Source organism: Palaemon carinicauda, chromosome 6, assembly GCF_036898095.1.
Source record: "Palaemon carinicauda isolate YSFRI2023 chromosome 6, ASM3689809v2, whole genome shotgun sequence".
Taxonomy (NCBI): Eukaryota; Metazoa; Arthropoda; class Malacostraca; order Decapoda; family Palaemonidae; genus Palaemon; species Palaemon carinicauda.
In genome coordinates, this window is record NC_090730.1 from 24586455 (window position 1) to 24603597 (window position 17143).

Below are 17143 nucleotides of genomic sequence, written 5' to 3' on the forward strand. Positions count from 1 at the left end.
CTTAAAGACCATTGCCAAAACCAGGAACTGGAGTAGGATAACTCATCATTATAATTTTGTGGACTCGGAAATATTTACATATTCATGAGATTCATTCTACCTTGTTTCGAGTATTGTTCTCCTGTCTGGTCTTTAGATGCTGATTCTCATTTCAATTTGTTGGACAGGAACTTACTGTTTATTAAATTTCTTATTCCTGATCTATATATTAATCTCTGACACCGTCGTTCAATTAGTTTGTTATGTATGTTGCATAAGATTTTTCATAATTTTGATCATCCTTTATATTCAGCTCTTCCCAGACAGTTCCATCCTGTTCGTAATACTAGGTATGCCGTTAATTCTAATAGTCAGGCCTTCTCCATCACGAGGCTCAATACTACACAGTATTCTAGAAGTTTTATTCCAACTGTAACCGAGTTGTGGAATGAACTTCCTAATCGGGTAGTTGAATCGATTGAACTTCAAAAGTTCAAACTTGCAGCAAATGCTTTTATGTTGAGCAAGCTGACATAACTCTTTTTATAGTATATATATATATATATATATATATATATATATATATATATATATATATATATATATATATATATATATATATATATATATATATAAATATATATATATACATGTGAGATATCTGTTTTGATATTCTTACTGTTCTTAGAATATTTTATTCTAATTCATTATTTCTGAGATCATTTATTTATTTTCTTATTTTCTTTCCTCACTGGTATATTTTTCTCTGTTGGAGCCCTTGGGCTTATAGCATCTTGCTTTTCCAACTAGGGTTGTAGCTTAGCTAGTAATAATAATAATAATAATAATCGTTGAAATTCTAATCAGTTTCTGTATGCCAACAAAAACGACTATTGGCGAAAAGGGCCTCAGTTAGATTTCGCCAGTCGTCTCTTCTTGAGCTTTTAAATCAATACTTCTCCATTCATCTTCTCCCACTTCACGCTTCATACTCCTCAGCCATGTAGGCCTGGGTCTTCAAACTTCTCTAGTACCTTGTGGACCCCAGTTGAAAGTTTGGTCAACTAATCTCTCTCGGGGATTGCGAAGAGCATACTCAAACAATCTCCATCTACCTCTCATAATGGTCTCATCCACATACGGCACTTGAGTAATCTCTCTTATAGTTTCATTTCTAATCCTGTCTTGGCATTTATAGCAAAAACAAAATGTCTATTATTTGTTTGGAGACATTTAATGCAATGTATCAATCGTCTATTTCATATTTCTCCTATCATGTAATTATCCTTAAATTTCTCATGAAATAAAAAATATTGAATTTTCTTAAGAAAATAAAACAATCTACACATCTCATCGAAAGAAGAAAAGAAAACTGTGACCAAAAATAAAAATGTAATCGGAAGAAGAGAAAAATACCATTTCATTTAAACAATTTCCTTCCGTTTCAAATTGCAGACTCATCAAATATCAAGAGGACAGCTCTGCCCCCCCCCCAAGAAAGACATTTGATTTGATGGAACCGGAATGTTTGAGGTGATCTAATTAGAACTTTATCCATTAAAATGCCATTGTTACAGAAACAGAAGCGCCCGAAATAGAAAATAGTCAGAGTGGAAAGCTGGAGTTATAATTATTTACTTGTTGTCATATTCACCTTGCTTGGATGTAGGAGTGTTGTAGTTGAATGGGATGTATAATTATATTATGTATCCTATAAAGGAGATTGAAAAAAAAAAAAATAAAATATTTAGCTGAGAAACAACGTAGGGAAGCCTTCAAGGATGGCAAGTAGGCCTATTCATTTCAACATGACAGCCAATTATTAATTTCTGTATGGATTGATAGGTGATGAAGGATTTCTATATACCAACACATCACATGCACAGGCGCACTCACACACATACGCATATATATATATATATATATATATATATATATATATATATATATATATATATGTGTGTGTGTGTGTGTGTGTGTGCGTGTATATATATACATGTGTGTGCGCACACGAGTATATGTGTTTATTAATATGCGACACACGATTTTATTAATTATCATTTTGCAAATATTATTTTAAGTTTCTGCATGATACGCTTTGACTTACGCGGTTAACTGAATATCAAATTGGAATTATATGGAACGAAACACATATCATATTAATGCTGGGGATCTGACCCCTAGCTTCAAAAGATTAATTAATTTCCATGGGAATTGTTCAAGTTAAGAATAGGACAATTTTTTCATACGCTGATCTGAGAAAAAAAAAATAAAATCTTATTAAGTTATGGTAATATCTAAAAAAACGTCATTTCAGGTGACACGGTATCATCATTTTATAAGTGATAATTTTCACATAAAGTAATTATTATTATTATTATTATTATTATTATTATTATTATTATTATTATTATTATTATTACTTGCTAATCTACAACCCTAGTTGGAAAAGCAGGATGCTATAAGCCTAGGGGCACCAACAAGAAGAATAGCCCCGCGAGGAAAGGAAACAAGGAAAAATAAATTTTTCTAAGAGCAGTAAAGAATGTATAAACTGTCATCCAGTTTCACACAACAGTTTCTCCTCGCAATTTGTATCATAAGCGTTTGATGGCATTCCTATTCAAACTCTAATAACCCATATTGAGTCATTAGGGATAATTCCAATTAAAAGCTATCAATTGTGTCACTTGGTGGGTCAGGAAGTCGGGGATAGCTCGCTGAGACTGATGTCTCACCAGGTAAATCCTGAAATGCAGTTACCACTTGTTCCGACTTCTTCTAGAGCCTCTGGTGGCTTGATTGGTAGTGACCTTGCCTTTCATTTGAAGGGGCTAGGTTCGATCCCAGTATGAGGTATAAGTTTATTTCCAATCAGTAAATTGGACGAATTGAAAGTATATTCATTTATGTTAAAAAACTATAATGCAGTTACATTCAGTATGTTTATAAATAGATCAATTTTATTCTCTCCTATGAAAATATCTTTCGACGGGCCTGAGGTTTCAACCTTGGTCTTTATGCATTGCTGTTCTTGATCGAAATCAATTATTGGCCTCAGTACTCCAGAGACCATTACTTGCCATTTATGCTGATGCCATGCAGTGAGGATGCCTTAACGTGGTGAGACAGTTTGTGTATTACCATGATCAACATAGCTGTACTAATCAGGGCCACCCGTATTAGGTTGGTTTTCGGTGAGCGACCAGACTAAAGTCTCCCAACATCACCAATCCGAAGTGACCAGCGTCGGGATGAAAACTGGATAAACCTCAGACATGACTAAGGACATAACTGAGGCCTTTGTCCTGCAGTGGACTAGAAACTGCTGCATTTGTTGTTGTTGTTATTGTATGCAGATACTGCTGACTGGAGACTCGAACACCATTTATGACTTGATGAAACCCTAAAATGTCTTTACTGCTGTAAGCAAACATTTCAGTTATATGAACCTCATACTTAACAAAGATGAACAATTTTGTTTCGGGTCATGTCAAGATATCACTATGTCTCTGAGAACATAACAATGAAGTTCAATATTACCACAGAAATTAAAGAACTTTGGTGATTTCACGATACTGGGGTTTTTAATCCACACATGAATGATCTGAAAAATGGAAATTGGTGCCCACCTATATCTCAACGGAGTGCGTCATAGGTTTGTCGCTGGGGTTTTGAAGCCAGTTGATTAAATACAAAATCAATAAATCGATTAAGTTTTGATTGTACTCTCCTTAATTCTGAATCCCCTTTAATATTATATATATATATATATGTATATATATATATATACATATACATATATATATATATATATATATATATATATATATATATATATATATATATATATATATATATATATATTTCAGTTGCAATCTCGACCATGTTACTGAATATTATGAAAAAAGGCTATAAATTGTACTGAAATAATTTTTCCATATAATTATGTCCTTTCGTTTTCAAAACAAAATAATCTCTTGCCAGAATAAGTCGTTTCCTTACCGAGCTTCAGAGTTCCATTTTTATCGCGAAACTTCAGCGATACGAGAGCAAGAAGTTTAGATGTAACTGGACCATTATATTAGAATGGCCCTCTTGCGGACAGAAAAGAAAAGCCAAATCTTCATACAAGTTCTAAAACATTGTGGTGGGATGCAAAAATCAGACCACACACTCTTGCATCTAAATTACTGACGCAGCCTGTTCATCACAAGCTTTCCTCTCCCTCTCTCTCTCTCTCTCTCTCTCTCTCTCTCTCTCTCTCTCTCTCTCTCTCTCTCTCAATCTATCTATCTTTACAAACTGAACTCTGGAATACATAGGACATTTGGACCATAAAACTATAATTAATAAAGCTGATAACATCTGGAAAATACTGAAAGCTGTCTTGGAAATAACATACTGATATATCACCAAAATAGAAAAGCGAACATATATCAACAACGTCTCACACTCTAGAATGAAATGTCTAAACGGCCAATTGGTAGTATCATGATATGAAGGTAAATCGGCCGTCAAATTAACTGAGCCATCAATTCTACATTTTCTCTAGACGGTCCAGGTCATCATCATCCACATCACAATACTCCCAAGAGTAATTCAATTCATATTCTTTATACGGTCCCAGTCATTATCATCCACATCACAATACTCCCAAGAGTAATTTAATTTATATTCTTTATACGGTCCAGGTCATCATCACCCACATCACAATACTCCCAAAGAGTAATTCAATTCATATTCTTTATACGGTCCCAGTCATCATCATCCACATCACAATACGCCCAAGAGTAATTTAATTCATATTCTTTATACGGTCCAGGTCATCATCATCCACATCACAATACTCCCAAGAGTAATACAATTCATATTCTTTATACGGTCCAGGTCATCATCATCCACATCACAATACTCCCAATGAGTGATCTAATTTATATTCTTTATACGGTCCAGGTCATCATCACCCATATCACAATACTCCCAAGAGTAATTTAATTCATATTCTTTATACGGTCCAGGTCATCATCACCCACATCACAATACTCCCAAAGAGTAATCTAATTAAAATTCTTTATATGGTCCCAGTCATCATCATCCACATCACAATACTCCAAAGAGTAATTTAATTCATATTCTTTATACGGTTCAGGTCATCATCATCTACATCACAATACTCCCAAGAGTAATTTAATTCAAATTCTTTATAAGGTCCATGTCATCATCACCCACATCATAATACTTCCAAAGAGTAATTTAATTCAAAATCTTTATATGGTCCAGGTTATCATCATCAACGTCACAATACTCCCAAAGAGTAATTTAATTCAAATTCTTTATACGGTCCAGGTCATCATCATCCACAGCACAATACTCCCAAAGAGTAATTTAATTCAAAATCTTTTTACGGTCCAGGTCATCATAATCAACATCACAATACTCCCAAAAAGTAATTTAATTCAAATTCTTTATGCCGTCCAGGTCATCATCATCCACATCACAATACGCCCGAAGAGTAATTTAATTAAAATCTTTATACGGTCCATGTCATCATCACCCACATCATAATACTCCCAAAGAGTAATTTAATTCAAAATCTTTATATGGTCCAGGTTATCATCATCAACGTCACAATACTCCCAAAGAGTAATTTAATTCAAATTCTTTATACGGTCCAGGTCATCATCATCCACAGCACAATACTCCCAAAGAGTAATTTAATTCAAAATCTTTTTACGGTCCAGGTCATCATAATCAACATCACAATACTCCCAAAGAGTAATTTAATTTAAATTCTTCATACGGTCCAGGTTATCATCATCCACATCACAATACTCCCAAAGAGTAATTTAATTCAAATTCTTTATACGGTCCAGGTTATTATCACCCACATCACAATACTACCAAGAGTAATTTAATTTAAATTCTTTATACGGTCCAAGTCATCATCATCCACATCACAATACTCCCAAAGAGTAATTTAATTAAAATCTTTATACGGTCCAGGTTATTATCACCCATATCACAATACTCCCAAGAGTAATTTAATTTAAATTCTTTATACGGTCCAAGTCATCATCATCCACATCACAATACTCCCAAAGAGTAATTTAATTAAAATCTTTATACGGTCCAGGTCATCATCCACCACATCACAATACTCCCAAAGAGTAATTTAATTTAAATTCTTCATACGGTCCAGGTTATCATCATCCACATCACAATACTCCCAAAGAGTAATTTAATTAAAATTCTTTATACGGTCCAGGTTATTATCACCCACATCACAATACTACCTAGAGTAATTTAATTTAAATTCTTTATACGGTCCAAGTCATCATCATCCACATCACAATACTCCCAACAAGGGTAATTTAATTAAAATCTTTATAAGGTCCAGGTCATCATCATCCACATCACAATACTCCCAAGAGTAATTCAATTCATATTCTTTATACGGTTCATGTCATCATCATCAACATCACAATACTCCCAAAGAGTAATTTAATTTAAATTCTTCATACGGTCCAGGTTATCATCATCCACATCACAATACTCCCAAAGAGTAATTTAATTCAAAATCTTTATACGGTCCAGGTTATTATCACCCATATCACAATACTCCCAAGAGTAATTTGATCTAAATTCTTTATACGGTCCAAGTCATCATCATCCACATCACAATACTCCCAAAGGGTAATTTAATTGAAATCTTTATACGGTCCAAGTCATCATCATCCACATCACTATACTCCCAAGAGTAATTCAATTCATATTCTTTATACGGTTCAGGTCATCATCATCAACATCACAATACTCTCAAAGAGTAATTTAATTCAAATTCTTTACACGGTCCAGGTCATCATCATCCACATCACAATACTCCCAAAGAGTAATTCAATTAAAATCTTTATACGGTCCAGGTCATCATCACCCCCATCACTATACTTCCAAGAGTAATTCCATTCATATTCTTTATACGATCCAGGTCATCATCATCCACATTACAATACTCCCAAGAGTAGTTTAATTCATATTCTTTATACGGTCCAGGTCATCATCATCAACATCACAATACTCTCAAAGAATAATTTGATTCAAATTCTTTATACGGTCCAGGTCATCATCATCCACATCACAATACTCCCAAAGAGTAATTCAATTAAAATCTTTATACGGTCCAGGTCATCATCACCCCCATCACTATACTTCTAAGAGTAATTCAATTCATATTATCTATACTGTCCAGGTCATCATCATCCACATCACAATACTCCCAAGAGTAATTTAATTCATATTCTTTATACGGTCCAGGTCATCATCATCCACATCACAATACTTCCAAAGAGTAATTCAATAAAAATCTTTATACGGTCCAGGTCATCATCACCCACATCTCTATACTTCCAAGAGTAATTCAAATCATATTATCAATACGGTCCAGGTCATCATCATCCACATCAGAATACTCCCAAGAGTAATTTAATTCATATTCTTTATACAGTCCAGGTCATCATCATCTACATCACAATACTCCCAAGAGTAATTTAATTCATATTCTTTATACGGTTCAGGTCATCATCATCAACATCACAATACTCTCAAAGAGTAATTTAATTCAAATTCTTTATACGGTCCAGGTCATCATCATCCACATCACAATACTCCCAAAGAGTAATTCAATTAAAATCTTTATATGGTCCACGTCATCATCACCCCGTCACTATACTTCCAAGAGTAATTTAATTCATATTCTTTATATGGTCCAGGTCATGATCACCCATATCACAATACTCCCAAGAGTAATTTAATTTAAATTCTTTATACGGTCCAGGTCATCATCACCCACATCACAATACTCCAAAAGAGTAACTTAATTTAAATTCTTTATACGGTCCAGGTCATCATCATCATCATCACAATACTCTCAAAGAATAATTTAATTCAAATTCTTTATACGGTCCAGGTCATCATCATCCACATCACAATACTCCCAAAGAGTAATTCAATTAAAATCTTTATACGGTCCAGGTCATCATCACCCCCATCACTATACTTCCAAGAGTAATTCAATTCATATTATCTATACGGTCCAGGTCATCATCATCCACATCAGAATACTCCCAAGAGTAATTTAATTCATATTCTTTATACGGTCCAGGTCATCATCATCCACATCAGAATACTCCCAAGAGTAATTTAATTCATATTCTTTATACGGTCCAGGTCATCATCATCCACATCACAATACTCCCAAGAGTAATTTAATTCATATTCTTTATACGGTCCAGGTCATCATCATCCACATCACAATACTCCCAAAGAGTAATTCAATTAAAATCTTTATACGGTCCAGGTCATCATCACCCACATCTCTATACTTCTAAGAGTAATTCAATTCATATTATCTATACGGTCCAGGTCATCATCATCCACATCAGAATACTCCCAAGAGTAATTTAATTCATATCCTTTATACAGTCCAGGTCATCATCATCCACATCACAATACTCCTAAGAGTAATTTAATTCATATTCTTTATACGGTTCAGGTCATCATCATCAACATCACAATACTCCCAAGAATAATTTATTTCATATTCTTTATACAGTCCAGGTCATCATCATCCACATCACAATACTCCCAAGAGTAATTTAATTCATATTCTTTATATGGTCCAGGTCATCATCATCCACATCACAATACTCCCAAGAGTAATTTAATTCATATTCTTTATACGGTCCAGGTCATCATCATCAACATCACAATACTCTCAAAGAGTAATTTAATTCAAATTCTTTATACCGTCCAGGTCATCATCATCCACATCACAATACTCCTAAAGAGTAATTCAATTAAAATCTTTATATGGTCCAGGTCATCATCACCCCCCTCACTATACTTCCCAGAGTAATTTAATTCATATTCTTTATACGGTCCAGGTCATGATCACCCACATCACAATACTCCCATAAGTAATTTAATTTAAATTCTTTATACGGTCCAGGTCATCATCACCCACATCACAATACTCCAAAAGAGTAACTTAATTTAAATTCTTTATACGGTCCAGGTCATCATCATGAACATCACAATACTCTCAAAGAATAATTTAATTCAAATTCTTTATACGGTCCAGGTCATCATCATCCACATCACAATACTCCCAAAGAGTAATTCAATAAAAATCTTTATACGGTCCAGGTCATCATCACCCCCATCACTATACTTCCAAGAGTAATTCAATTCATATTATCTATACGGTCCAGGTCATCATCATCCACATCACAATACTCCCAAGAGTAATTTAATTCATATTCTTTATACAGTCCAGGTCATCATCATCCACATCACAATACTCCCAAGAGTAATTTAATTCATATTCTTTATACAGTCCAGGTCATCATCATCAACATCACAATACTCTCTAAGAGTAATTTAATTCAAATTCTTTATACGGTCCAGGTCATGATCACCCACATCACAATACTCCTATGAGTAATTTAATTTAAATTCTTTATACGGTCCAGGTCATCATCACCCACATCACAATACTCCAAAAGAGTACCTTAATTTAAATTCATTATACGGTCCAGGTCATCATCATCAACATCACAATACTCTCAAAGAATAATTTAATTCAAATTCTTTATACAGTCCAGGTCATCATCATCCACATCACAATACTCCCAAAGAGTAATTCAATTAAAATCTTTATACGATCCAGGTCATCATCACCCCCATCACTATACTTCCAAGAGTAATTCAATTCATATTATCTATACGGTCCAGGTCATCATCATCCACATCACAATACTCCCAAGAGTAATTTAATTCATATTCTTTATACGGTCCAGGTCATCATCATCCACATCAGAATACTCCCAAGATTAATTTAATTCATATTCTTTATACGGTCCAGGTCATCATCATCCACATCACAATACTCCCAAGAGTAATTTAATTCAAATTCCTTTCACGGTCCAGGTCATTATTAATTAGATACATACTTTCAAAAGCAGTTCATCCAAATCTCTACTATAGTCAAATACCATTATCAATATTTACAAAATAGAGAAGGGAAAAAGAATAAGTAAGAACTGTGAATAAATAGAAAAAGTAAACCTGAAAAGGGCTAACTAAGCGATTACACTTTAACCAAAATAAATACAATTAAACTAATTCTATCATTGAAAATCACACCAAAGCAGGAGAAAATAATTCTGATAATTCAAGGATGACACCTCTACTACTGAAAGTAAAACCAATCATTCAAAATTTTCTTGTCCTTCTGCAGATAAACTACCTAACCAAAAAATATATATGTATATATATATATATATATATATATATATATATATATATATATATATATATATATATATATATATATATATATATGTGTATATATATATATATATATATATATATATATATATATATATATATATATATATATATATATATATATATATATATATATATAAACAGTCTTACTTTATAAAAACAGTAACTCCACTAACTCTATCAATCTATCAGTCTCTTCCCTTTTTCATACTCTGTTGGATTTGGCAAGTCAAAACAAACAAAAGTTAAAAAAAAACAAAAAACAAAAACTTATAAATCAAGCTTTCACATCTCTATCCTCCGCCTCCTTTACGTTGCCAAATTGTTCCGCATCTATTCCCACATAAACTTTCACCTGACTTTGTTCATTACCCATTCATACAAAGGGAACAGAACCTTTGCTTCAAGTGAATTGGATTTCATATGCTCTCTCATTTACCTCTTAAATATCACCATTATTCGTTGCACCATCACGATTTCCATCTATATTCTTATCATCTAATAAATCATGCGCTATCTTATCTACCCAGTTACCTTCCAGTCCCATAATCTCACTGACTTCCATAAGTAATCCCCCCACTTCAACGAAACTATTTTCTATTTTTTACAAATGAATAATGTATACTACTTAACTTTATCCTGACTCTGCCTTGCATTTGTCATACTTTCATTTAGATTATCTGACGTAAAACTTCACACACTATAAGCATCATTCATATCCAACCCCTTTCATCTGGATGAATACATTAATCTTCCACACTTATACATTTATCATTGTCAAACCTATTCTAATCCCCACCTATACCTACATCTTTTTCTAATGTTTTAAACAAACCAATTTTTTTCATAAACTTTCTCTTTCATAGTCAACTAACATCCAGTGGTTATCTCCCAGTCATAGCTTCCCACATACACTGCGGTCATACCTATTTATTTTCAACAGTTTATTGATCCCATTTAAATAATTAAAGACTGCTCATGAATGCTAGAGGCAAGGGACAGTGACATTGCCCTAGTAAGGAGGACAATGCCCTATGATCAGTGCCCAAGCCCCCTTTCCACCCAAGAAAGGACCAAGGAATGCTAGGTAATGGCTGCTGATGACAGCCTGGTGATCACCAAGCAGAGACGTTACCAATAAGGCCATAACAGACTCTATTTTCAGGAATATATCCTTACACTTCCTCCTTTCATATAACTGGTTGAGGTGCGTCCTAACTCCTTCTACACTAACATCCATATATAACTTTCTTAAAGAATAACTGAGCCCACTAGACTCAACATCTTACACCTCATGACGTTTTGCAAATCATTAGGGCATTTCAATGAAGGCCGACTCTTTCATCCCCTTATACATATGATGTCATCTGTCAAGAATGGCGCATAGGCAAAATCACCTACATTTCCCCTTTATATATCCAATGGTAATTGCATCTATTCGAGCATTGATATTGAAATTAAGACATTAATATATTTCATTTTATCATATTCGCGTTTTATGGTCATATACTGTATATATATCGTATTTAGAGAGAGAGAGAGAGAGAGAGAGAGAGAGAGAGAGAGAGAGAGAGAGAGAGAGAGAGAGAGAGAGAGAAAGTCCTTAAGCATATTCTACATCTAACGAAAAATTTCATTCCATAAAGTGGCGATTAGGTTTTCTTGACAAAACAGTACAATATGTTCATATCAGAATTTTTTTATTTATTTATTTATTTATTTTTTTTGCGTCAGTTGATAACTTCCCTGTGGTATAAACCGAAGAGCTCAGAAGAAGAAGAAGAAGAAGTGTTGTGCTCTTAGCAATTTGCAGTGCCATTGAAACCAGAATGGTCCTATTACTGGTTAGAAATGTCAGGTGTTTCTCAGTTAAGCTTGTCTTTAATGGTCCTCGGGGCCACTTTACCTCTATTTCCACCCTGCAGGAAACAAATTACGTCAAAACTTTCCGTGTAAACTCATATTATTCATGCGAGGTGAAGAAACTCCTTTTCTCTGAGGAGCTTATTTCCATAAAGAGAATCTGAAGCTAAGTAAAATATTCACCCTAGTGATAGGTTGGGATGTTATATAATGTAAGAGGTTTAAATTATTTGAATTCAATTAAAAGGAGCTTTGATTTTTATATTTCTCGTATGAGAGATTTTTCTTAATATAAATGAACTACATTCACTTTCTAACATATATTCGTAAATTAGTATATTTACAGACAATGGGGAAATATAATTCATATATTTTATACAAAATATATGTGCATATAATAATTGGTTATATAATGTATATATATATATATATATATATATATATATATATATATATATATATATATATATATATATATATATATATATATATATATATATATATATATATATGTATGTGTGTGTGAGTATACATAAATACCATGTACATATATATATATATATATATATATATATATATATATATATATATATATATATATATATATATATATATATATATAGATACATATATATATATATATATATATATATATGTATATATATATATATATATATATATATATATATATATATATATACATACATATATATATATATATATATATATATATATATATATATATATATATATATATATATATATATTTATATGTATATATATGCATAAGAATATATATATATATATATATATATATATATATATATATATATATATATATATATATATATATATATATATATATATATTTGAATGCCATATAACCTTTGTTATCTGCTTTCAGTTATTTGGAAGGTCTTGTTTCTACGAGTGCTTGTTGTGCTAAAATAGATGAAAACTAATGAAAGGGTTGACAAAGACGAGGTGTTTCCAGGATCCAAAATCAAACTACACACAATTTCTAAAGGTAAGCAGTTCAACTAGGAGAAGGACGCACCAAAATCAAACCATTGTTCTCTATTCTTGGGTAGTGCCATAGCCTCTGACCATGGTCTTCCACTGTCTTGGGTTAGAGTTCGCTTGCTTGAGGGTACACTCAGGCTCACAGTTCTATCTTTTTGCTCTTCCTCTGGATTTGTTAAAGTTTTTATAGTTTATATAGGAAAAGTCTATTTTATTGTTGTTAGTTCTTAAAATAATCTGTTTCTCCTTGTTTCCTCTCCTCACTAGGCTATTTTCCCTTTTGGGGCCCCTGGGCTTGTAGCATCCTGCTTTTCCAACTAGGGTTGTAGCTTAGTAAGTAAGTAAGTAAGTAAGTAAGTAAGTAAGTAATAATAATAATAATAATAATAATAATAATAATAATAATAATAATAATAATAATAAAAAGGAAATTTGCTAAAACATTTTCAGTGGGACAGAGTTATTCAATTTTAATATGCTTCTTACGGCTGTTCAATCTCCCTTCACATATGTCACAAATCCTCCAACAAGAAAAGATGAAAGGAAGATAAAAATTCTTTTATCCTTCGCTTCAATGTCGAACTTAATTATTTTTCCGAGAAAGAAGAAAAAGAAAATATCCAGTGGATCGTACCTTGGTATCTTGGTATCGATAATTATCGATACCAAGATACGACCCACGTGTCCCAGCACTATTATATAATATCAATATTAAACAAAAAAGTTAATTAAATCTACATCTTTCATTGATCCTACTTTCTTGAATTACAGGCCAGAAAATCAAATATGAATAGATGAATGTAAGATTCTACTTATACTATGGTTATGATTATTAGATATTATTAAATCTAGTTATTTTTCCCTCGAATAACGTACCTGGATATTTTTCAATATACATTTCCATTAAATAATGCGATAATCCATGAGATAAAAAAGCAACAATATTTGAATCAAAATGTTCTCATTGATCTTATTAATGAATAAACTCCCTGTTGAGAAAATATCCGCAATATCAAAAACTTTATTAAACCAAAAAATAGCCAACAACGCACTGAGCCTCAAAAACAATCTTCGCCGCCTACCTATGGATCATGCAAGTCTTTGTATATATATATATATATATATATATATATATATATATATATATATATATATATATATATATATATATATATATATATATATATATATATATATATATATATATATATATATATATATATATATATATATATATATATATATATATATATATATATATATATATATATATATATATATATATATATATATATATATATTTATATATATAATATATATATATATATATATATATATATATATATATATATATATATATATATATATATATATATATATATATATATATATATATATATATATATATATATATATATATATATATATATATATATATATATGTATATATATATATATATATATATATATATATATATATATATATATATATATATACATATATATATATATATATATATATATATATATATATTAGTATATATGTACATATATATATATATATATATATATATATATATATATATATTTATATATATATACATAATTTATATATATATATATATATATATATATATATATATATAGTATTCTTGAAGATCCGATATATATATATATATATATATATATATATATATATATATATATATATATATATATATATATATATATATATATATATATATATATATATATATATATATATATATATATATATATATATATATATATATATATATATATATATATATATATATATATATATATATATATATATGTAACCATACATAACATTCCTGAAAACCACTTCAGTCACTGCCGTCTGAATACTGAGACGGCAATGCTTTAGTCCACTATCAACGTCAAGGAATATTGAACAGATTTTTTGATAAACTCATTTTACCAGACGTAAATTACGCCCAATGGAGCTTAAAGGGTTAAAATACCATGATAAAGCAGATGCAAATAAACAAATGCTCAACTAAACTACTGTAGTGTTAAATACTGAGTTACAAGATGATAATAGCTCAGTTAATCCAGAAATGGCTGTCAGAATTACAAGCGCTAATTTCACTTCTCTAGTTCATTGTTTGGGAGGAGTTCTTTTAACAGACATACAAACAGACAGACACATAGAGTTTTTTCTTTTTTTAAGTATAGATCTCATTCAAGTGATGGTTTCCTCTGGACTCAGAGTTTTTTATAGTCATCAAATTTTTCCCCTATCCTATTTTCTTACTTTTTTTTGTCTTATCTCAGTTTATCTCCTTATTTCATTTTTTTCTTTGCTTGTTATAAACGTTCATTTTCATTTCTAAATTAATGCTCTTCTGTTCGTTATTAATATTATACCTTTGTTCCATACTTTTTACTTTATGCTTTTCGAATTATTATAATTTCTTTGCTTCAACATTGAAAAGGTATTATATTATCAGCACATTTCTTTTATCATTACATAGTATACTTTAGCTTTTCTCCTCTTAAAAGCATCGTGAAATAAATGCAGTCAGCTAATTTAAGAAGTTTATTTACAATGGTAAAGAAAAATACTTAATTTCTTAAATACATAAAAATTCTTAACTTTTGTCGCTTTCCGAAAGGTATTGGCGTTAATGAAGCTGTCAGAGCTCTCAGTTGGGGAGTTTTCAAACGGATGAATGACAAATTTTCAGGTCAGACGACGTGAAACTCTCTCTCTCTCTCTCTCTCTCTCTCTCTCTCTCTCTCTCTGGTTGAACATTCTCTATTTCTCTCTCTCCCTCTTCTTTTGGTTATAAATTCTCTCTCTCTCTCTCTCTCTCTCTCTCTCTCTCTCTCTCTCTCTCTCTCATTAGTTAGGTTTTGCCCCTCTCTACTTTGGTTAGACATTCGCGCTCTCTCTCTCTCTCTCTCTCTCTGTATTAGATTAGTGGATGTAGTGAACAGTAACGTTTAAACTAGATAATGGAATGTCGGCACACGGACTAAAAGGTCTTTGTGAAATCCTAAATCCTTGTAACTCTCTCTCTCTCTCTCTCTCTCTCTCTCTCTCTCTCTCTCTCTCTCTCTCTCTCTCTCTCTCTCTCTCTCTTGCCTGTGAATAAATATTCTCTCATGTGGTTAAACAAAAGTTTGAGAAGTTTCTTTCGTTTCGTTATTATAAACCCGCAGTTATTTGCAACACGAAACAGCAGTTATTTGCAACACAAAACTGCAGTTATTTGTAACACAAAACTGCAGTTATTTGTAACACAAAACTGCAGTTATTTGTAACACAAAACTGCAGGCAATTGTCTATTATGTGTATTCGTTTTAGAGAGTAGTAATGAAACCATTTTTTCGTATTGTGACTTTGATGAAAATAGTCGAATAGGAAACTTCACAAACATAAACGATTATTGATTAAATTTGATTACTTGATATAGAAAGACTATCTATCAATGTTGTTATCGAGTTTGGTGATAAAGCAATTTCTCTTTTTTTTACTGCATGTAGATACTCTACCGAAATTTCTTTTAATTCGAATGACAGAATTTATCAAGGTAATTAACTCTTTAATAATATCAATAGTAAAAACCATTAGTCTAACACAGCCAGTTTACGTAATTGACGTTAAAATTACAGCCTTAACATTCAAAGAACGATTATAACTACAGTTTTCGTATCCTTTAGTTATGTTTCTCATAATTTTATAAACATAAAAAGTTCTGTCAGAAAAGGATCATAAGTTATTATTGAATTAGGCATCGTAAAACAGTATTGATAATTAATTAAAAGGTTCCTAGTTAAGGAATTGAAAATTTGTGTTATATGATACCTTGAAAAGATTCTCTCTCTCTCTCTCTCTCTCTCTCTCTCTCTCTCTCTCTCTCTCTCTCTCTCTCTCTCTCTC